This window comes from Loxodonta africana, chromosome 10, assembly GCF_030014295.1.
Source record: "Loxodonta africana isolate mLoxAfr1 chromosome 10, mLoxAfr1.hap2, whole genome shotgun sequence".
NCBI lineage: Eukaryota > Metazoa > Chordata > Mammalia > Proboscidea > Elephantidae > Loxodonta > Loxodonta africana.
The window spans coordinates 4,560,708-4,582,844 of NC_087351.1; the positions used below are offsets into that span (position 1 = coordinate 4,560,708).

General features: G+C 39.9%; 1 protein-coding gene and 1 non-coding gene across 2 annotated transcripts in view; both read left to right on the plus strand.

The window, feature by feature from the left end:
- Positions 1–22,137, plus strand: part of ATP8B4 (ATPase phospholipid transporting 8B4 (putative)) — a 366,292-nt gene that overhangs the window by 134,294 nt on the left and 209,861 nt on the right. The gene's annotated exons all lie outside the window — the stretch shown is intronic.
- Positions 10,277–10,381, plus strand: LOC111747692 (U6 spliceosomal RNA). The gene has a single exon (XR_002783663.1). It is a non-coding gene; the product is annotated as a U6 spliceosomal RNA (small nuclear RNA).

Here is a 22,137-nt window from a genome sequence, read left to right on the forward strand (position 1 = left end):
TTTGAATGTAATTTCTGTAATTCCTGACTACACAACACACATACATGAAGTCGATGCATCAGTTCTGGTTTACAGAGTTCCCACAGTAAAGTTGGGCAGCGGTTCAGAAGTGTGGCTAGCAGATCCTTCGGGCAGAAATATGAAACTGTGCTCATCTTCTTTATCCTACCAGGCTAGAGGAATGGGAGCTGATAGTTAAGAGATCTATCATTTACTGCTAATTCATAAATATAATTTACCAGGAGAGGGGCTATTCTTCCTGTGTGGCAGTGCTCACTGTTGGATTTTATCCAAAATGTCAATCTTGGATAAGAATGAGTTATTATTCTTATTAAATATGCTCTTAACTTTTCCTACAAGAGTATGTGCAGCAACAACAACAAATACAAAAGATCATTGAATTTAGTGTGCCTGAAGCTGACACAGTGTGTTTGTGTGCTTCTTGTAAGTGGGCAAATAGGAACATGTGAGGGTTGTTCTCTGATTCTGTTCATCACCTGGCAGAATTGATATATCGTATATTGAGTTATTGGAGTTCCTGGGGGGTGCAAACTGTTAATGTACTCGGCTGCTAACCAAAAGGTTGGAGGTTCTAATATCCAGAGGCACCTGAAAAGAAAGACCTGGCAATCTACTTCTGAAAAATCAGCCATTCGAAAACCCCTTGAGGCACAGTTCTTCTGTTATGCATGGGATTGCAATGAGTTGGAACTGACTCCAAGATAGCTGGTACTGAGTTTCTCAGCTTCATTAGAGTCTGTGGATTTACCATGGAAGTGGAGACTTCTGTGATTAAATAAAAGGAAGAGGAACAGCTCTCTGAGGCTTTTATGTCCAGCTCACCCAGGTTATTTATATGTTATGATCACATCATCAGGTCTTGTTGTTGTTATTGTTTGGTGCCGTCGTCCAGTCTGTTCCAACTCATAGTGACCCTATGCACAACAGAACAAAACACTGCCTGGTCCTGTGCCATCCTCACAATCGTTGCTATGCTTGAACCCATTGTTGCAGCCACTGCTTCAATCCATCTTGTTAAGGGTCTTCCTCTTTTTATATGACCCTCTACTTTACCAAGCATGATGTCCTTCTCCAGGGACTAATCCCTCCTGATAACATGTCTGAAGTGTGTGAGATGTAGTCTCTCCATCCTTGCTTCTAAGGAACATTCTGGTTGTGCTTCCTCCAGGATAGATTTGTTCGTCCTTTTGGCAGTCCGTGGTATATTCAATATTCTTCGCCAACACCACAATTCAAAGATACCGATTTTTCTTCTACCTTCCTTATTCATCGTCCAGCTTTCACATGCATATGAGGCGATTGAAAACACCATGGCTTTGGTCAGGTGCACTTTAGTCCTTAAGGTGACATCCTTGCTTTCAACACTTTAAAGAGGTCTTTTGCAGCCTATTTGCCCAGTGCAATGCATCTTTTGATTTCTTGACTGCTGTTCCATTGGTGTTGATTGTGGATACACGTAAAATGAAATCGTGACAACCTCAACCTCCTCTCCATTTATGAAGATGTTGCTTATTGGTCCAGTTGTGAAGATTTTTGTTTTCTTTATATTGAGGTGTAATCCATAGAGAAGGCTGTGGTCTTAGGTCTTCATCAGTAAGTGCTTCAAGTGCTTCAAGTCCTCTTCACTTTCAGCAAGCAAGGTTGTGTCATCTGCATAACATGGGTTGTTAATGAGCCTTCCTCCAATCCTGATGCCCCGTTCTTCTTCATATAGTCCAGCTCTCAGATTATTTGCTCAGCATACAGATCATTGTGTCTTAGCGTACAGCTACTTAGGGGCTATATGAAGAGACCTACATATTTGCAAGAAAAATTAGAGAAGAAAAACTTAGTTCTGATCCTTTTAAATCCTGTTAATAGAACAATTGCATGGACTGAAAAAATAATGAATTCAAAGGCAAGCTAATGGGAGAAGTCTCTGTGCTTTTTGGGGTCAGTAGAGGTAGTTTAAAATTAATTTAATTTTTAACTCATACTGCTAACTCAAAATAAAATTGTTTCAAAAATAGTTTTTCCTCAATAAACTAACTTCAGTTTCTGAAGTTTTGGAGTGATCACTTCTTGGTCAGTTTCAACTTGTTAGGTTTGCAGATGAAAGGGCCCATTTGCCAATGAGCTGGCCTCTGCATGAACTTGTTGTAGTTCTTATAAATGGCTTTCCATTGTAATCAATTATTATATTGCATGGATTCTGTTTTTTTAAGCCTTAGATTTTTAATTGTTGACTATTTTCCAAAATGAGGTATGCCTTGAAACAACAGGAAATTATAACACATTCAGAACTCTGCACATGGGATTTTCAGTGGCATCTCCTAATTCTTTTTAAAGTTTATGTAACCCAGATGTCAGCTGCTCTTTTTCTACCTCTTAAAGCTCTCCCAGAGAATGCCTTCACATAAAAGCATTAGAAAGCAAGGTAGTGCTGACTGAAGATTTTGTGGGAGAGATAAAAGAGGAGGTTTATTTCACACACCCCACAGCAAACAATGTGAAATCCCAGTTTAACATTTTTCTTCTCCAAAGTTCTCTGCTGCTGGTCTTTTTCTCTCTCCTCCTATGTGGCTCTCAGCATAGTTGTCTCTAGTCTACTCTCTCAATATCTGGGGTCCCGCATGTTTATTTCCCTTTTATGACTCAGAGTGTCTCTGGGTGGCGCAAGCGATTTGCAATTCGCTGCTAACCTAAAGGTTGGCAGTCCAAACCCACCCAGAGGCTCTGTGGAGAAAGCCTTGATTATCTGTTGTCAGGAAGATTATGACCAAGAAAACCCTATGGAGCAGTTCTACTCTGTAACACGTAGGGTCACCATGATCAGAATTGACTTGATGACAACGGGCTTGGTTTGGTTTATTACTCAGAGTAATTCAGTTCTTCCTCAGCTCTGAGCCCAAATCTCACCAGAACAGTGGACTCGTCTGTAACCAGTACCCACTTACCTTAGATGACAATGGACATTGTAAACACACCAAATTCTATGTAACATTTAAAACTTGGTTCTCTTTTTTTAAATGTAGGTTTATGCATCTCTTCTCAGCTATCGTAAAGAAGATTCCCAGAATTTCTTTTGGGGAAAAAAAAATACTCAGATTTAAATCACAAAGGCTTGGAGATATTAGAACATTAACTTACAAACATAAAGCGGAGTGATCATAATATTATACTGAGTAAATTTGTTTTCAGTCAGAGCCAACAGGGCTGTCTATACCAAACTAAAGAAATGTTTTAACAGCACATGTTGATTGACTTTTTTTTCCCTTTTCAATTTTTCCTTACAGCACATTTCTACTATAAGTTATTCTGTATTAAACCTGGAGATAATCCCAATGGGTTAATTTCTTCCATGCATTTTAGATTGGTATACTACCTGTCTGTTGTCGGTAGAAAATCAGAAAAACTTGGAAGAGTATAAAGAAAATATAGAAATCACTCATGATCCTGCTACCCAGATCATGGTAAACTACAATTAACGTGTGGGTGCATGTTATTGCTCCGTCCCTCTCTTCCATCTTCTCTTTCTCCTCCTCTTTTCCCTTTCTGCCCCTTCACATAATTTTCTTTAAAAACAAAATCAAGATTCTACTATATTCTGTTGTAGCAGGTTAAATGGCACCCCCCCCCCCCGCAAAGAAATGTTCACCTAGACCCTATGAATGTGACCTTACTTGGGTAGAGTCTTTACAGATATAATTAAGCATCTTGACATGAGTCATTCTGTATGAGGGTGGGCCCTCAATCCAATGATAAGTGTCTTTATAGAGAAGTAAAGGAAAAAGAGACACAGGAAAAAAAAAGGCCACATGAATATGAGGCAGGGACTGGATCTGTACAGCCTTAAGCCAAGGCACAGTGGTTAAAGCGCTCAGCTGCTAACCGAAGGTCAGAGGTTTGAACCCACCAGCTAATCCACAGAAGAAAGATGTGGCAATCTGCTTCTGTAGTGATTACAGCCTTGGCAACACTATGGAGCAGTTTTACTCTGTCCTATAGAGTCATTTTTTTTTTTTTATAGAGTCGCTGGAAACCCTGGTGGTGTAGTAGTTAAGAGCTATGGCTGCTAACCAAAAGGTTGGCAGTTCAAATCCACCAGGTGCTCCTTGGAAACTGTGTGGGGCTGTTCTGCTCTGTCCTATGGAGCCACCATGAGTTGGAATTGACTCGACAGTAATTGGGTAGTTCTACTTTGTCCTATAAGGTCACTATGAGTCAGAATTGACAGTAACGAGTTTTTTTAAGCCAAGGGTCAGAAAGGCCACCGGAAGCTAGAAGAGGCAATGAAGGATTCTCCCCCAGAGCCTTTGAAGGAGGCATGGACCTGCCAATTCCTTGAATTCAGACTCCGGCCTCCAAAACTGTGAAAGAGTAAACTTCTGTTGTTTTCAGCCATCCAGTTTGTGGTAATTTCTCATGGCAACTAAGCTTAGGAAACCAATACTCATACGTTTTTAGTTTTTACTTGGGAGATTCTACATCTGTTCACTTGTTCATTCTTTCACTCAGCAGACCTTTATTAAGTGCCTACTATGTGTCAGGCAGAATGCTATGTGCTGGGAATACAGAGTGAAATAAGACAGTTTCCGTTCTGAATATGGTGCAATCACACATAAGTGGTACACAATAGGCTGTTTTCTAGAATCACCATGATACACTCATGTTTTATTGTTTTTACTCATGGGTAAGGTGTGTAAGCAATGTCTTGTTAGGAATATGCAGCTTTTGAAAATTCTTGTCAATACATAGGCTCTGTAGATAAACCAATGCCAGGTGGTAGAAAATCATGGTAGAACTTGGGAGTCTGGATTGGAAATGGTACCTTGAAGCTGTAGCTCAGGGGAATACTTGGTCACCTTTAAACTTGAGAGCAGGGTTCTCAAAAGCTAAAGTCTATTTCTTTATTCCACATCAGGAAATTTTCCAATTATCTCTACTTATTGATCTTTGGTAAGGATTTAACCAGTAGCCAGTTGCCATTGAGTCGATTTTGACTCATTATGCCCTTATGTGATTCAAAGTAGAACTGTGCTCTGTAGGATTTCTAATAGCTGATTTTTTGGAAGTAGATTTTGGAAAAGTTTAGATGTGTAATGATCGAAGAAAGATAATATAGAGTCAGAGAGCATACAAAGTAAGAGTAATGATCTCTAAATTAGATCTAAAGACTCAAAAGAACCAGGGAAAATTAGGGGTTACAAAAGCAAGATTGTCAGCAACATAAGGAAAGGAGACTCTGACAGTGACACTGTGGACTAGATACTAGAGTGGTAAGGAGGGTAAAGGAAATGTAGTTGGGAGTGATGCTGGACATTAAAAAAGGAAGGGGATGAACTCTAAAGAATAGATTTTTGAAGGTGTGAAAAGTGATAGAATTTTTAAGTGGAGATATATGGTAAAAATAACATATGCTTCCTATAAACTGTGGAAAAGAAGTGAGCATTCCTTCATGAATACATACCTATTGGATTTTAAATTTGCCTAATGTCCACAGTTCAGGGAGCTTCAGGGGGAAATAAGGGAGGCGATATACTGAGAGAAGGAATTAAGAATAGAAAGGGCATCATGGAGGAGAAGACATGAACACCACTGGAGATTTAAGGGGCTATGTTGGCAACGGGGGGTGCATTTCACTCAGATAATGTAGTTTGCTCTGTGTGACAATCATCATAGGCTAGGATTTCTTCAGGGACATGAAGTAGAAGTTTTACAGGGACAATGAGAATAGTGATACTAATTCATGCTTAAAATATTATATTCATACTGCTTATTATAAGACTGTTGGATGACACTGTAGTAGAATCTGTTATCTTTCTATCCCACAAGGCAGGACAGTATTGTGGGATACCCTCTCAAATCAAAATCTGTGGGTGTGGGACCTAGGAATCTGTATTCTTAGTAAGTATATCACAGGGTTCTTACATACATTAAAGTTTGAGTACCATTGTACCAGATACGTCAAGGTCCCTCTCAGCCCTTAAATTCTATAACTCTGACCATCAGCTTCACTGTGATGATGAGGCATCAAAGAAGGAAAATCAAGAACTCAACAAGATAAAAACGTTTAATAGAAAACGGAAGGTTGAAAGTGTTAGGATAGATATGATGGTAATAAGCATGAAGATGATACCGGAAGAGGAGAGTTGATATGAGAGACTAAGTTACAGCATGGACTAGGGAAAGAAGATAGGAAACTTAACTAACCATAGTATCATCCACCAATGAGGATGCTATATTCCAGATGAAAAAATTGTAGCAACAAGTGTTAGGAGGCAATTCAGAACATGAGGTTTCCAGAATCAATGCCCTGATGAGATACTCCCATAAATCCTGTGCTCGTCACTATTAGAACGCTCACTATCCAGTGTCATAATCTTCTCCCTACCTTTCATTTATTTGTCAATATTGACTGCTTACTATGTGCCAGGCACTGTGTTAGGTGCTGGAAATGTAGGCAAACCAAAGCAGACATGGTCTTTGTATTAGAGGAGCCCGGAGTAACCACTAATAAACTTTTGTTTCTGTGTGTTTGCCTATTTTAAGTATTTCATGTAAGTGGGGTCCTTTTATGTCTGAGTTATTTCACTCACCATAATGTCTTCAAGGTTCATCCGTATTATAGCATGTATCAGAACTTCATTTCTCTTTATGGTGGAATAATATCTCATTGTATGGATGTACCACATTTTGTTCATTCCTTCAGATGTTGATGGACATTTGGGTTGCCAAACCCACCTTTAATCCTAGTGTTCTGTGTTACTGGGAGCCTGCACCTTAACTGCTGTGCTTTAAAGACCATGCCTGACATTTAAAGAAAGGAAGAGGATTAGGTCTACCTGATCTGCATTTTTGAGTTTGCTGAGCTCAAGATAGCATTAGAAGCAGCGCTTACTGTTTCCTTTACAGCCCACTCCCCAGATTGGCAGCATGGTGGAAAAACAAAACCATGGAACCCAGGGCAGCCCTCGACACTTAGGTGGAGCTGCATAGATGGGCTTTCTTGTGTCTGCATCCAACATTTCCCCCACAGCAAGACTTCCTGAATTGCCTGACTAGTGAGTCATGTTCACCCAGCTTGCCTCATCTGGTTACTTTCCCTTGCCCCTTTCCAGACATTTGGGCTCAGACGTCCTTTCCCCCTTCTCACTGCTAAATTCAAGGCTTAATTTTCAAATTGAATGTTCCTCTGGCTGCCTGCCTGAGAAATCACATGTGGACAGCTGAGAGACCCAGGCAGGGGACTGTGTCCTGGCTTCTGCAGAGTGGGTCTGGAAGCCATATGAACTGTAAATAGTTTCAAAAAGTAAAAAATAAATACGTAAGAAATAAACTTGCTGCCAAAGGGGAGAGCCGAGGCTTTTTTTTTTTCTAGACTCAGTTATTAGGTCACTGTTAGAAATTACTGACAAAAAAAAATTTTTTTTTTTTTTATCATACAATCTGTTGTCTGTCTCTGTCTGCCTGGCTGAATCATCAGGACTTAACTCTTTTGAGGACTGAAGCTCTGCAAACATTTGTTTTATTAGAAATAGGTTTTGGGGAGGTGGGGCCAACATGGATGAATAGCCAGATGCTGCCGGTGGTCTCCTCTTACAATAAAGACCCCCCCCAAAAAAACAAGTGAAATGATGATATTTATGACAAACTAGAAGCCCTGAACATCAAAGGCAAATTTAGAAAATGGACTGAGCGGCAGAGAGAGGGACTGTGCCCCCACCCCCAACCCAGCTTCAGTGGTTGTTGATTTTCTTGGCCCTGAGATAGGTGCTGCTGAGCACTCTGAGCCATTCTTCTGACCTTGGAGAAAGAATAAACTCAAAATTGGAGGAAAAGATGATCTGTCAGTTCCACTAACCTGGGGATCTTAGGACAGAAGTGGCTCCTGTCCAGGCATAAATGGTCCATGGACTTTGAATACCTTCCACCCTGCATGGACCTGTGTGGGCCTACTTCAAGAGAATAGGCTCTTATTGGCAGACTGCAACTGTTTCAGCTGTGTGGTGGAAAGGTGGGTGTTTGATGTTAGACACCACTTTGCCTGTTAAACAGGGTCCTCACCTACCCACATCAGGTGCCTAAGGACTGGTGGCTCCACTCAGGTCACGCAGCCACCTGTGACAGGTGTCCAAGGATAACTGGTACCTCCAAGTCCTAACAACCAAAAGCATTGGGTGCCCATGGTCCATCTGCAGAACCCACCCACCTGTATGCTCTAGGGATCAGGGACACGGTTTCCTCACAGACACTCGGGGGATGGCTTTCAGCCCTCTGCCTTGTTCAGAGCACGACCCCCTGCTGCAATCAGACATCGGTACCTACACCAATCACCCCTACACCTCTAAGACTGTAGGACAGAGTCTGTACCACACACTTGATGACCAGCTACCTGGACACCTGAGCTGAATCCATACAAGAAAAGTAAATGGACTCCTAGGCTGATATACCTGATGACAGCTATAGCCATCTGGTGACAGGCACATCAGAGCTTCATAAGTGAAAATAATCAGAGTGGCTCACTCAAGCAACCCATTTGGGCATATCAAAACAAAACAAACAAAAAAACAAAACAAAAAGCTAGGATACAGTAAGTGAACATGAAATAAACTAATCCAATAATTTATAGAGGCTCAGAGACAACCCAAACCAAAAACCAAACCCACTGCCATCAAGTCAATTCCGATTTGTAGGGACCCTATGGGACAGAGTAGAACTGTCCCATAGAGCTTCCAAGGAGCACCTGGAGGATTTGAACTGCCAACCCCTTGGTTAGCAGACATAGCACTTAACCACTATGCCACCAGGGTTTCCTCGGAGAAAACAGTCAATATCAAATCACATAAAGAAGCAGGCCATGATCACATCAACAAGCTCTCAGAACAGGGAATCCAGGGATCTTCTGGATGAAGGTGCCTTCCTGGAATTACATGATGCAGAATACAAAAGTTTAATATAAAGAACTCTTCAAGACATCAGGAACAAGATTAGGAAGGAGATCAGGCAATACGCGGAACAAGCCAAGGAACACACAGATAAAGTAGTTGAAGAAACTAAAAAGGTTATTCAAAAACATAATGAACAATTTAATAAGCTGCAAGAATCCACAGAGACACCAATCAGAAATTCAGAATATTAACAATAAAATTATAGAATTAGACAACTCAATAGAAAGTCAGAGGACCAGAATTGAGCAAGTAGAAGGCAGAATGGGTAGGACTGAAGATAAAGCACTTGGCATAAATATATTTGAAGAAAAATCAGATAAAAGAATTTCAAAAAACAAAGAAACCGTAAGAATCGTGTGGGACTCTATCAAGAGAAATAACCTACAAGTGATTGGAGTACCAGAACAGGGAGGGATAACAGAAAATACAGAGAGAATTGTTCAAGATTTGTTGCCAGAAAACTTCCTTGTTATTGTGAAAGATGGGAAAATATCTATCAAAGACGTTCATCCAACTCCACATAAGGTAGGTCTTAAAAGAAAGTCACCATGACAAATTATAATCATACTTGCCAAAACCAAAGATAAAGAGAGAATTTTAAGGGCAGCTAGGGATAAACCAAAACTCACCTACAAAGAAGAGTCAATAAGAATAAGCTCGGACTACTTGGCAGAAACCATGCAGGCAAGAGGGCAGTGGGAAGACTTATATAAAGCATTGAAGGAGAGAAAATTGTCAGCCAAGAATCATATACCCAGCAAAACAGTCTCTCAAATATGAAGGTGAAATTAGGACATTTCCAAATAACAGAAGTTAGGGAATTCATCGAACCCAAACCAAATCTACAAGAAACACGAAAGGGGGTTCCTTGGTTAGAAAACAAATAATACCAAGTATTAACCCAAGATTAGAACACTGGACAGAGCAATCAGACGTCAACCCACGTAGGGAAATCACAAAAATAAATCAAGATTAAAAAACCCTCAAAACAGGGAAACAGAGATGTCATTATGTGAAAGAAGACAATATTAAAACAATAAAGAGGGACTAAAAAATGTAGTCATAGATCTTTCCCATGGAGAGGAAGACAAGGCGACATAAAGAAGTAAAAGTTAGGTTTAAACATAGAAAAATAGGGGTAAATATTAAGGTAACCACAAAGGAGACTAACAATCCTCCTCATCAAAATAAAATACAAGAAAAAAATAGAGACTCAGCAGAAACAAAATCAACTACAACAAATTAGAGGAAAAGACAATATATAATGATAAACTACTCAGCATAAAAAATTAAGTGGGAAAAAGAAACTGTCAAAAACACAAAAAGCTCGCTTCGGCAGCACATATACTAAAATTGGAACGATACAGAGAAGATTAGCATGGCCCCTGTGCAAGGATGACATGCAAATTCGTGAAGCGTTCCATATTTAAAAAAAAAAAGACATCAAAATGACAGCACTAAACTCATACCTATGCAAATTACGCTGAATGTAAATTCACTAAATGCACCGATAAGGAGACGGAGAGTGGCAGAATGGATTAAAAAAGCACATTCCATCTATATGCTGCCTACAAGAGACCCACCTTATACTTAAGAGACAGAAACAAACTAAAACTCAAAGGATGGAAAAGAGTATATCAAGCAAACAACAATCAAAAAAGAGCAGGAGTGGCAATATTATTTTCTGACAAAATAGACTTTAAAGTTAAATCCACCACAAAGGATAAGGAAGGACACTATATAATGATTAAAGGGGCAATACACCAAGAAGATATTACCATATTAAATATTTATGCACCCAATGACAGGGTGGCAAGATACATAACACAAACTCCATCAGCATTGAAAAGTGAGATAGGCAGCTCCAAAATTAGAGTAGGAGACTTCAACACGCCACTTTTGGTGAAGGACAGGAGACCCAGAAAGAAGCTCAATAAAGACACAGAAGATCTAAATGACACAATTAACTAACATGGCCTCATAGACATATGCAGAACACTCCACCCAACAGCAGCCAAGTATACTTTCTTTTCCAACACACATGGAACATTCTCTAGAATAGACAACATACTAGGTCATAAAGCAAGCCTTAGCAGGATCCAAAACATCAAGATATTACAAAGCATCCTCTCTGACCATAAGACCATAAAAGTAGAAATCAGTTGACTGCCCTGACAGGGAGCACAACAGAGAACCCCGGAGGGAGCAGGAGATCAGTGGGATGTGGACCCCAAATTCTCACAAAAAGACCATACTTAATGGTCTGACTGAGACTAGAGGAATCCCGGCGGTCATGGTCCCCAAACCTTCTGTTGGCACAGGACGGGGACCATCCCCGAAGACAACTCATCAGACATGAAAGGGACTGGACAGTGGGTAGGAGAGAGATGCTGATGAAGAGTGAGCTAATTATATCAGGTGGACATTTGTGACTGTGTTGGCATCTCCTGTCTGGAGGGGGGATGGGAGGATAGAGAGAGTTGGAAGCTGGCAAAATTGTCACGAAAGGAGAGACTGGAAGGGCTGATTCATTAGGGGGAGAGCAAGTGGGAGTATGGAGTAAGATGTATATAAACTTATATGTGACAGTCTGACGACTTGTAAACGTTCACTTGAAGCTCAATAAAAGGTATTAAAAAATAAAATAAAATAAAATAAAATAAAAAACAAATGCCTAGTCCTGGTGCAACTAAAAGATGATCAAACAGCTTGGATCAGGTGGACGCTTGAGACTATGTTGGCATCTCCTGCCTGGAGGGGAGATGAGAAGGTGGAGGGGGTTAGAAGCTGGCGAAAGTGACACAAGAAGAGAGAGTGGAGGGAGAGAGTGGGCTGTCTCATTATTATTTATTTATTTATTTTTTAGGGGGAGAGTAATTGGGAGTGTGTAGCAAGGTGTATATGGGTTTTTGTGTGAGAGACTGACTTGATTTGTAAACTTTCACTTAAAGCACAATAAAAATTATAAAAAAATAAAAGATCATCATACAGGAAGTACAATGATTTCCAATAAGATTGTTAAATGTCAAAACAGTAAAACTGGAAAGGCCATTTCAATCCTAAGAAATTATTATGTATTCCTACCATGGAACAATATGCAGCCATTCAAATACTGTCTGAATGTTTTAAAAAATGTGAAGAATTAAATGCATAATAAAATTAAGTGGAATTAAATGCATAATTAAAATTAAGATACAAAACTATAAAAGAAAAAAAAAGTAGAAATCAGTAACAGAAAAGGCATGAAAAGAAATCAGATACATGGAAACTGAACAATAAAAAAAAAAAACCCTGCTCAAAACAACTGGGTTATAGAAGACATCAAGGATGGAATAAAGGAATTCAGAGAATCCAATGAGAATGAAAACACTTCCTATCAGAACCTTTGGGACACACCAAAAGCAGTGCTCAAAGGCCGATTTATATCAGTAAATGCACACATCCAAAAAGAAGAAAGGGCCAAAATCAAAGAATTATCCCTACAACTTAAACAAATAGAAAGAGAGCAACAAAAGAAACCCTCAGGCACCAGAAGAAAACAAATAATAAAAATTAGAGCGGAACTAAATGAAATAGAAAACAGAAAAACAATTGAAAGAGTTCACAAGACCAAAAGCTGATTCTTTGAAAAAATTAACAAAATTGATAAGCCATTTGCCAAACTGACAAAAGAAAAACAGGAGAGGAAGCAAATAACCCAAATAAGAAATGAGATGGGCGATATAACGGACTCAACTGAAACTAAAATAATTATATCAGACTACTATGAAAAATTGTGCTGTAACAAATTTGAAAACCTAGAAGAAATTGGATGAATTCCTAGAAACACACTACCTACCTAAACTAACACAAACATAGGCAGAACAACTAAACAAACCCATAACAAAAGAAGAGATTGAAAACGTAATAAAAAAAATTCCCAACAATAAAAAAGCCCTGGCCTGGACAGCTTCAATGCAGAATTCTACCAAACTTTCAGAGAAGAGTTAACACCACTATTACTAAAGGTATTTCAGAGCATAGGAAAGGACAGAATACTCCCAAACTCATTCTGCGAAGCCACCATATCCCAGATACCAAAACCAGGTAAAGACACCACACAAAAAAAAGAGAAAATTACAGACCTATAGCCCCCATGAACTTAGAGGTAAAAATCCGCAACAGAATTCTAGCCCATAGAATTCAACAACATATCAAAAAAAATATTTCACCATGACCAAGTGGGATTCATACCAGGTATGCAGGGATGGTTCAACATTAGAAAAATAACCAATGTAATCCATCATATAAATAAAATAAAAGACAAGAATCACATGATCTCATCAAATGGATGTAGAAAAAGCATTTGACAGAGTTCAACACCCATTCATAATAAAAACTCTCAGCAAAATAGGTATTGAAGGAAAATTCCTCAACATAATAAAGGGCATTTATACAAAGCCAATAGCCAACATCATCCTAAATGGAGAGGGTCTGAAAGCATTCCTCTTGAGATCGGGAACCAGACAAGGATGCCCTTTATCACCACTCTTATTCAACATTGTGCTGGAGGCCCTAGCCAGAGCAATTAGGCTAGATAAAGAAATAAAGGGCATCCTGATTGGTAAGGAAGAAATAGAAGTATCTCTATTTGCAGATGACATGATCTTATACACAGAAAACCCTAAAAAATCCTCAAGAAAACTCCTGAAAGTATTGAAGAGTTCAGCAGAGTAACAGGATACAAGATAAACATACGAAAATCAGTTGGATTCCTCTATACTAACAAAAAGAACATCGAAGAGGAAATCAGCAAATCAATACCATTTACAGAAGCCCCCCAAAATATAAAATACTTAGGAATAAATCTTAACCAGAGATGTAAAAGACCTATACATAGAAAACTACAAGACACTACTGCAAGAAACCAAAAGAGACCTACATAGTGGAAATACATACCTTGCTCGTGGATAGAGAGACAACGTTGTAAAAATGTCTATTCTACCAAAAGCCATCCATGGGTAAAATGCAATTTCGATCTATGTTCCAATGATATTTTTTAATGACATGGAGAAACAAATCACCAACTTCATATGGAAGGGAAAGAAGACCCGGATAAGTAAAGCATTACTAAAAAAGAAGAACAAAGTGGGAGGCCCCACTCTACCTGAATTTAGAACCTATTATACTGCCACGGTAGTCAAAACAGCCTGGTACTGGTAAAACAACAGATACATAGACCAACTGAACAGAATTGAGAATCCAGACATAAATCCATCCACCTATGAGCAGCTGATATTTGACAAAGGCCCAAAGTCAGTTAAATGGGGAAAAAATAGTCTGTTTAACAAATGGTATTGGCACAATTGGATATCCATCTGCAAAAAATTGAAACAAGACCTATACCTCACATCATGCACAAAAACTAATTCAAAAGGGATCAAAGACCTAAATATAAAATCTAAAATGATAAAGATCATGGAAGAAAAAATAGGGACAATGCTAGGAGGCCTAATACATGGCATAAACAGTATATATACAAAATGTTACTAACAATGCAGAAGAGAAACTAGATAACTAGGAGCTCCTAAAAATCAAACACCCATGCTCATCCAAAGACTTCACAAAAAAAGAGTAAAAAGATTACCTACAGACCGGGAAAAAGTTTTTAGCTATGACATTTCTGATCAGCACCTGATCTCTAAAATCTACATGATACTGCAAAAACTCAACTACAAAAAGACAACCCAATTAAAAAATGGGCAAAGGATATAAGCAGGCACTTCACTAAAAAAAAAAAAAAAAAAATTCTTTTTTTTTTTTTCCACTAAAGAAGACATTTAGGTAGCTAACAGATACATGAGGAAATGCTCACGATCATTAGCCATTAGAGAAATGCAAATCAAAACTACAATGAGATTCCATCTCACTCCAACAAGGCTGGCATTAATCCAAAAAACACAAAATAGTAAATGTTGGAGAGGTTGCAGAGAGATTGGAACACTTATACAATGCTGGCGGGAATATAAAATGGCACAACCACTTTGGAAATCGATTTGGCGCTTTCTTTAAAAACTAGAAATAGAACTACCATATGATCCAGCAATCCCACTCCTTGGAATATATCTTAGAGAAATAAGAGCCTTTAAACGAACAGATATATGCACACCCATGTTCATTGCAGCACTGTTTACAATAGCAAAAAGCTGGAAGCAACCAAGGTGCCCACCAAACGGATGAATGGATAAGGAAATTATGATATATTCACACAATGGAATACTAACCATCGATAAAGAACAATGGTGAATCCATGAAACATTTCATAACATGGAGGAATCTGGAAGGCATTATGCTGAGTGAAATCGGTCAGTTGCAAAAGGACAAATATTACATGAGACCACTATTATAAGAACTGGAAAAATAGTTTAAACAGAGAATAAAATATGCTTTGATTTTTTTCGAGAGTGGGGAGGGAGGGAGGGAGAGGGGTTTTCACTAAGCAGGTAGTAGATAAGATCTATTTTAGGCGAATTGAAATACGACACACAATACAGGAGAGGTCAGTAAAATGGAGCTAAACCAAAAGGAAAGATGTTTCCTGGATAAACTGAATGCTTCAAAGGCCAGTGTAGCAAGATCGGGAGCTTGGGGGCCATGGTTTCACAGGACATCTAAGTCAATTGGGATAATAAAAATCTATTAAGAAAACATTCTGCATCGCACTTTGGAGAGTGGCATCTGGGGTCTTAAATGCTAGCAAGAGGCCATCTAAGATGCATTAATTGGTCTCAACCCACCTGGAGCAAAGGAGAATGAAGAACACCAAAGATGCAAGGTAATTAGGAGCCCAAGAGACAGAAAGGGCCGCATAAACCAGAGACTACATCAGCCTGAGACCAGAAGAACTAGATGGTGCCCAGCTACAACCGATGACTGCCCTGACAGGCAACATAACAGAGAACCCCTGAGGGAGCAGGAGAGCAGTGGGATGCAGACTCCAAGTTCTTATAAAAAGACCAGACTTAATGGTCTGACTGACACAAGAAGGACACTGGATGTCATGGTCCCCAGACCTTCTGTTAGCCCAAGACAGGAACCATTCCCAAAGCCAACTCTTCATACAGGGGTTGGACTGGACTATGGGATAGAAAATGATACTGATGAAGAGTGAGCTTCTTGGCTAAAGTAGACCCATGAGGCTATGTGGGCATCTCCTGTCTGGAGGGGAGATGAGAGGGCAGAGGGAGTCAGAAGCTAGCCAAATGGACACAAAAAGAGAGAGTGGATGGAAATAGTATGCTGTCTTATTACGGGGAAGAGCAACTAGGAGTATATAGCAAGGTGTATATAAATTTTTGTTATGAGAGACTGACTTGATTTGTAAACTTTTGCTTAAAACACAATAAAAATTAAAAAAAAAAGAAATAGGTTTCGAAGTCTCAGTGATGTGCCATAAGTTGCTAGGTACACTATTTCAATGAACATTTGCCTTCTTTCATTTAATATATCCTCTTGAAACTTAGGTGATTCAAGGAGGTTAATATTTTTTAAAATAATAGAGCCTGATCTTCCAGGAACAGTAAGAAATACTCTAAATAAAAACAGGGATAGAAACAGTTTCCTTTGTTGGTGTCTCATCAGATAACTAATGAGCTACAACCTAGCTTCTCACTTTTAGAAATATTTCTCACATATGCCCTGGTTGGGCTTTCCCTTTCCCACTTAATCTGTAATTATAGAAAGCAATTTCAAAAGGCACATTTTTCTCCCTTTGATATAAATTCTGGGTGCCGAGGCACAGAAATGTTGTAAAATTGTCTTATATTTAGACTTCTGGGAGCATCCTTTCATTCTGTGCTTTGGCGAATATTTTCAGACTTCCTTTTGCCCCTGTGTTCCAAATTTTGCCCTTACCCTATCTCCTTTCTTACTCTTCTTTTAGAGGTAAAGAAGAAAGAACGGTGGAATTGAGATCAAAAGAATGACAGGAAAACAATGCTTACCAGATGCTCTTTAAAATAGAACATTTTAGAATATTAGATGTCTAAAACTGCGGAGATTAAAACAGAGTTTATGCAAACAAATATATAAATGACTGCAGCATTGTTGTTTAGAATTGGCATACAGACTTGGTGTTCAGTCTCGGATCTGGCACCGATAATGCGAAACTAACATAAGTTCTATCAAAATGGTAGCCAATAATTGGCTTGAAATCTCCTAATTAACCAAGTCAAAAAAACAATTCCCAGCAGTGGCTGTTGTGATTAGAAATGAAATTCAGAAGAGAAGTTTGCTTGTACACATATTTAGATATATATTTTTATAGATTATAAATAAGACCATAAGGCCTTGAAGTCCCCAATACTAGAAAGCAGAGAGGGCTTGGAGGAGTGTGAGGCCAGCCTGTCATTGCTATGAAGCAGAAAAAGTACATCCTGGCAGTGGGTGGAGCTGTTTTTGTAGGCTGTTTTCCAGAAAATAATTAAAAGGGCAACTTTCTGATGCAAAATTTTCATCTTCCTAAAAGAGAAAGCCAGAGTCTACTGCAGGTAGAAAAAGATCATCTAGATATATCCAGGGAGCAGAGAAAATTCTAGACTTTGGGTATTGCCAGAAAGAAATGAGGGGGCTTCATTAAAAACCAAAGCCATTGCCATAGAGTCAATTCCGACTCATAGCCACCCTTCAGGACACAGTAGAGTTTCCAAGGAGCGGCTGGTGGATTTGAACTGCTGACCTTTTGGTTAGCAGCTGAACATTTAACCACTGGTGCTATCAAGGCTCCTAGCCTTAACTGTCCTTCTAGTCTCTAAAACATGATGAGAAATGGAACTAACACTTGCAATTATCAGCCTTCAGTCCAAGGCTTTCAGGTATTTCAGGGATTTACAGAGCCATGGTCTACAGGACCTGGTGCAGGGGATGCGTGAGGATCTTCACCATAAGTTGGGGTTACCTAGGCCTACTGGGTTCATGGAATAGTGGGTTAGTTAGTTTGTGAGTTCCAGTTCCTGTCCTAGTTTGGAGCAGGGAAGGGTGTTGCAGTTCCTGCTTATATGCCCAAGCTTGGATTGGAAAAACTGATAAGGTTCAACAACAGAATCTGTCTTGTTGCGGCCATTTAGGTTATGTCTCAGCACTGTTAACAAGAGATATCTTTAGGTCTATCTTATCCAACCCAAAATTCATTGCTATGGAGTCCATTCAGACTCATAGTGACCCTATAGGTCCGAGTAGAGCCACCCCATAGGGTTTCCAAGGAGCACCTAGGTGGATTTGAACTGCCGACCATTTGGTTACCAGCTGTAGCTCTTAACCACTGTGCCACCAGGGTTTCCTAGCTTAGTTCCCCAAATATTGATTATCTTCTGTATAGTAGAAGTCCCTCAGTGGTGTAAAAGGTTAACTGCTTGGCCTGGCGATCTACTACTTCTGAAAAAAATCAGCCATTGGGAACACTGTGGAACACAGTTCTACTCTGACACACATGGGTTGCCATGAGTTAGAAGTGACTCATTGGCAAATGGTTGGGTCTATGCAGCAAATATGATGAACACACCATTTCTGGTTTCAAGATTTCTGCTAGCATAGAGTATATATTCATATGTATATGCCTTGTATGCGTGCAAAAGCTGGACAGTAAATAAGGAAAATGGAAGAATTGACACCTTTGAATTATGGTGTTGGTGAAGAATATTGACTATACTACAGACTGCCAGAAGAACCAACAAATCTGTCTGGGAAGAAGTACAGCCAGAATGCTCCTTAGAAGTAAGGATGGCAAGACTTCATCTCACATACTTTGGACATATTATCAGGAGGGACCAGTCAGTCCTTGGAGAAGGACACCATGCTTGGTAAAGTAGAGGGTCAGTGAAAAAAAGGAAGACCCTCAATGGGATGAGTTGACATAATGGCTGCAACAACGGGCTCAAGCATAATGATTATGAGGATGGTACAGGACCAGGCAGTGTTTTCTTCTGCTGTATATAGGGTCGCTATGAGTTGGAGCTGACTTGACAGCACCTAAGGACAACAGTGTATACACTGAGTAATGTTTCTCTAAGCAGGGCTGGGAGTACCTAAGTGGTGTAAACCCTTAAGCACTCAATGACTACCTGAAAGTTTGGTGGTTTGAACCCACCCAGAGAGGCCTTGGAAGACAGTCCTGGCAATTTGCTTCTGAAAGGTCACAGCCTTGAAAACCCTATGCAGCGGTTCTACTCTGCACACACAGGGCTGCCATGAGTCAGAATAAACTCCTGAACAACTAACAACAACAAGAAGCAGACCTGGATTGTGCAAAACTATCCATAATCTTCCCAGGTTTTGTTCTATAAAACAGCTCAGTTCACAATGTATTCCTGCTCAAAACTCTTCAGTAACTCCCTCCTCTCTCCTTACAAGAAAAAGTGCCTCTTCCAATTTTTATTCCAATTAAGCCTCCGGCTAGTCTTTCTGACAGTCTACAATCACACTGAACTACCAGCCTTTCTTAACCTTGCAACGAGCTTGGCTCCTGCTTTACCATCTCTGGAAATCCCCTAGTCCCTTCTTCGGGCAGTCAGAACCATCAGTACCCTCTGGGCTCCCACAGCATGTTGGACATATCACGAGGGTGGAGTCAAGTACAGCATTTCAATAGTAAGTCCATTTTAGGCTCCCCTTTTTTCTTGACTGCAAGCCACTTCAGGGCAGGAACCATACTGAGATTATCCCCAGTTCCCGGCCCACTGCCTGACATATATTAAAAAAAAAAAAAAAACATATATTAGGTGCTCAATATTTGTTGAATTCAGTGGAATCCACTTGCTCCTCCAATCAACAACGTACATTTATAATATAGATCATAATGGAGATATTGGAAATTTAAAGGCATGAAAGAGGTTGGCTTCCTTGCAAATTGTGTATCTTTCCTTATATCAAAATGAAATGTGAGAAGTACACTCTTTAGGGAAAATGAATAACATTTTTATTCTCTAAGTTGTTATATTTTGCTCTGCCATGGTTCATCCTGTCCCTACCTCCTTTCCATACTTTGTGGTTATCTCTGTGAGACTTTCTTAAGGCCTTTCCAGCAATTGTAGCCAGCCTGAAACTATTACCACAGCTCTAGGACTCAATATGCTCGGCACACAGCATGAGTGTGTGCATTCAAATATTCATTCAGGAAATAGGCATCCAGGCCCTAATGTGTGCTGGGCACAGTCTTACGGACTAGGAATACAGAAATGAGCAGATAGACAAAATCTCTGCCCTAATGAGCCTACCTTTTGGTGGGGAAACACAGACGATAAATAAAATATAAATAAGTAATATGACTTCAAGGAGCTCTGGTTGCACAGTGGTTAAGTGCTTGGCTGCTAATGGAAAGGTTGGTGATTCTACCTACCAGCCACTACACGAGAAAAAGCTGTGGCAGTCTGCTTCTGTAAAGACTACAGCCTTAGAAACTCCACGAGGCAGCCCTGCTGTGTCCTACAGGGTCTCTATGAGTCAGAATCAACTTGACAGAAATGGCTGTGGCTTCTGGTTTTTTAGTGTGACTTCAGGTAGTGATAAATGCAAGAAAGAAAATAAATAGGTTAATAGAATAGAGTGACGAGATGAGAGATGGGAAGGTGACTTTAAATAGGGTGGCCAGAGAAGGCCTCTTGAGGAGATTTTTTAAAAAAAATTGTACTTTAGATGAAGTTTTACAAAACAAATTAGCTTCTCACTAAACAGTTATACACTTTTTTTTATAACACTGGTTTACAACCGCACAATATGTCAACACTCTCCCTTCTTGATACTGGGTTCCGTATTACCAGCTTTCCTGTCCTTTCCTGCCTCCTAGTCCTTGCCCTGAATTGGTGTACCCCTTTAGTCTCGTTTGGTTTTATGGGCTTCTCTAATCTTTGCCTGAAGGGTGAATCTCAGTAGTGACATCATTACTGAGCTAAAAGTGTGTCCGGGGGCCGTACTCTAGGGGTTTCTCCAGTGTCTGTCAGGCCAGTAAGCCTGGTCTTTTATTTGTGAGTTAGAATTTTGTTCTGCTTTTTTCTCCAGCTCTGTCCAGGACCCTTTATTGTGATCCCGGTCAGAGCAGTCAGTGGTGGTAGCCGGGCACCATCTAGTTGTACTGGACTCAGTCTGGTGGAGGCTGTGGTAGATGTGGTCCATTAAGTCCTTGGGACTAACCTTTCCTTTGCATCTTTAGTTTTCTTCACTCTTCCTTGCTCCCGAAGGGGTGAGACCAGTGAAGTATCCTAGATGGCTGCTCACAGGCTTTTAAGGCCCCAGACACTACTCACCAAAAGTACAATGTAGAAAGTTTTCTTTATAAATTCTGTTATGCCAGTTGAACTAGATGTTCCCCAAGACCATGGTCCCCACAGCCCTCAGCCCAGCCATTTGGTCTCTCAGGGAGTTTAGATGTATCTGTGGAGCTTCCATGACCTTGCCTTGTACAAGTTGTGTTGTCTTCCTCAGTATTGTGTACTGTCTTACCCTTCACCAAAGTTTACGCTTATCTATTGTCTATTTAGTGTTTTCCCATCCCCACCCCTCCCCTCCCTCGTAACCACCAAAGATTGTTTCTTTTTGTGTGTAAACCTTTTCATGAATTTTTATAGTGGTGGTCTCATACAACTTATTTCACTCAGCATGATGCCTGCCAGATTCATCCATGTTGTGAGACGCTTCACAGATTCATCGCTGTCCTTTATCGTTGCGTAGTACTCCATTGTGTGCATGTACCGCAGTTTGATTATCATTCCTCTGTTGATGGGCATCTAGGTTGTTTCCATCGTTTTGCTATTGTGAACAATGCTGCAGTGAACATGGGTGTGCATATGTCTATTCGTGTGATGACTCTTATTGCTCTAGGATATATTCCTAGGAGCGGGATTGCAGGATCATATGGTATTTCTGTTTCTAGCTTTCTAAGGAAGCACCACATCATTTTCCAAAATGGTTGTATCATTTTGCATTCCCACCAGCAGTGCATAAGAGTTCCAATCTCCCTGCAGCCTCTCCAACATTTCTTATTTGCTGTTTTTTTCATTGGTACCAGTAATGCTGGGGTGGGATGGTATCTCACTGTGGTTTTGATTTGTATTTCTCTAATGGCTAGTGATCATGAGCATTTCCTCATTTGTCTGTTGGCTACTTGAATGTCTTCTTTGGTGAAGTATCTGTTCATTTACTTTGCCCATTTTTTAAT